Here is a 3,208-nt window from a genome sequence, read left to right on the forward strand (position 1 = left end):
ATAATATCTAAGGGATATATCATAACACATGCGTATGGACAAAATATCAGCAACAGATATCTGAGGACATTCAAATTTTATTCCCTTAAGTCTTGACTAGACAGCAAAATATTCCAGTCTCATTTCAAACAACTAAATCCTCCTATATAACTGAAAACAGCAATTTCATTCTGTCTGCGGCCATTGTGTATGGCTAAGAGACCGGAGGCAGTTAAAAGTTTGAAAAATAAATATATGTTTAATATTTTATTAGCGAGTAAAAAGGCTCACACAAGATAATGGATGACAACAGATTCTCCTACCAGTGAAATCAAATCCTCCATAATCCTCCAATATAACTGAATTATTAAGAAAAAGTGTCTACACAGAAGACTTTGAAACAAGGTAAGGCAAGGTAGGTTGTTGTTAAAAACGCAATGCATGTGAGGACAGAGATTAAAGGTGACTGCAGAAAAAGGTACCAGGGAAGGAAGTGAGTTTGGCTTTATTCACTTCATTGGTAAACTGCTACAGGATTAATGTTTAATTATTTAATTTCACAACATCTTGCTGTTGTATGATGCTGTGAAGTAAAAATATATGTGATGAGTAAGTATTAATCATCACAATCATAATAATAATGTGCTTCTGTACTCTGAAACCACATGTGTTTGAGCTTTCCCTTTGTGTATTTATGTATGCACAGATATAAATGAGTACAACTTCCTCATGTCCACCAGACTTGAGATACTATACCTTGTTAGCAAATATTCCATGCTCTTCAGGTTGTGTAAAACCAGACAATGCAAGTCCAAGGAGAACACATGTTTTCCCATTCTAGTTAATGCCATCTGCCATCTGTTTGCAGGTATGTGCCCACCTATTGTAGTCCTGGGCAGCTTGCCTCCGTGTAATCCACTACTGGTCACTACAGGCAGTTTTTCCTCGCCACTGTTGCCAAGTGCTTGCTCAAGGGGGAATGTGGGGCTCTCTGTATTACAATTTAATTAAAGAGTTTGGTCTAGACCTGCTCTAATTGGAAAGTGTCATGAGATAACTTTTGTTGTGACTTGGCGCTATATAAATAAACTGAATTGAATTGAATTGAATAGTTCATGTGTTCCTTTTTTTCCATTTTTGAATGAGCTGTTGAACTTTGAGCCATTTCTTGTGAAATGGAATCTGGTGATTAGGTCTTTTTCATATCATTAATGTATGTTATTGACTATATTTCCATAGGGAACAACAATAAATAACAAATAAATTACATTGGGCATTAATGTTTTTCTGATATGTATGAATGCAGCATAATCATGTCACATGTCTGAACATGCAGTCTTGTACCATAATTACAGTTCAGTTTCAAACTGTGGACGGTCATGCTGAACTGACAAACTGATATGGCAATTTGGCTTACGTCAGCTCTTGAAGAAAACACACCAAAAATATTATTTTGTTATTATCTCTCTCCATCCAACAGCAACGATCCAGTAATGCAAAGGAGAGCAGCATGTGATACAGCATCAACAGTTTGAACTGATGCAACAATGCCAAACCGAACTGAATTGAATTAAAATTGAAATACTGGTTTAAAAGCTTATGGTTTAAGGCGCAGCATACAGTTCCCCATTGAGCCCACTCTGAAGCACCAGTCACAGTCTCTGGATAAGTCTGTGTGCTATTCGTTTATGTTTTTAAACAAAAAATGTTTCATTATTCATTATTTCATTAAATGTTTCATTCCATTTCTGCTATCCATCAATGCCAGGATTGATTGCTAGACCAAAGTCTTTAATTAAACTGTAATACAGAGAACCCAACATTCCCCCTTGAGCAAGCACTTGGCGACAGTGGCGAGGAAAAACTGCCTTTTAGAAGGCAGAAACCTCAGAGCAGACCCCGGCTCAAGATGGGCAGCCATAGTAGTAATCACAGTTATATATTCAACTATAATAAGCAGCTAGTTATATATTCTATGTCAAGTAGTGCTTCTTGAACTTTGACGATGTTGTACACATAAAAATGTGTTGTATAGGGCATATTAACTATTTTGTGAGACTTTGTATAGCGTTGTGTCAGTTGAGGCTCTGATGTGATCCTATCCCTTTGGGAAGAGCCTAAAAGGACAGTCCATATTGAAGTTAATTGAATAGTGTGAGAGGTCTCAAAAAGCATGTGACACCCATAGCTTAAAGTAAAGGGTTGGAGGCAGACAAAAAGCTGAAACTCTCATGGCCCTGCTGAGACTCTGCTTTTTTTTTTTTTGAGTATTATTTCATCCCATTAAAACATCATTTTCTCAGTCATTTATAAATTCACATAGAAACCCCATTCAAACTGTCAAATATTCACGAGACAATATGTACAATACAGCAGAGTAATCCGAATGGGTTATGACTCTGTTACATAAAACATAAAGATAACAAAACATAAAGACACTCAAAGAAGTAGACAAGAGAAAAAATGTACAAATAACAAAAATCTTATCTAAACTAGAAACTAAAATAAATCTAAAACATAGATAGAGATGGTTAAATATTTTGTCAATATTGCAAGTTAAATACATACTTAGATTGTACTGCATGTTGGCTTCCACTGGTCTGGTAAGGCGCTTCACTGGAGCTGTATGAGTATTATGAGTATTGAAAATAACCACAGGGTATAGAGAATCACACAGGCAGCCTACTGAAAGACCAATATTTCAACGGGTCCTTTTTTGTTTTCTCCAACAACTGTAAAATGAAAAAGAGATTCTCATTTCTAACATACAAAATGGAACATTATCTCATCAAATGGGGACCTCTGCTGGTGGTAGAGGGTGGAAGTGAAACAAAGGTTCAGAACTCGAGAATGCATCCATAAGGAATAGAATGTGGAATGTTTGTATAGCCCATTTTTACAGCATTTTGAGCAACAGAGGAGGGATCCCTCACCCAGGACGGGCAGACGTGCAGTGGATGTTGTACAGGCAGGAAAGCAGTTAACAACATGAGAACGACATCACTAAAAAGACAAGTAAAACAAAATCTCAACTGTTTAGTTTCACTTTTGATACCACTTCAATATGATTTTAACATTGGATAGTGGATGTAAACACGTACATCACTCTGCAGCAGCAGTTTAGGTTCTTTGAACTCAGCATATGCTGTGTGACTGCTGAGTCTGACAACCTGAATGGACGAGGCTCCACCCCCACCCCACCCCCCTGCACTTGAAGAGCAGCAGACTA

This window comes from Scatophagus argus, chromosome 3, assembly GCF_020382885.2.
Source record: "Scatophagus argus isolate fScaArg1 chromosome 3, fScaArg1.pri, whole genome shotgun sequence".
Taxonomy (NCBI): Eukaryota; Metazoa; Chordata; class Actinopteri; family Scatophagidae; genus Scatophagus; species Scatophagus argus.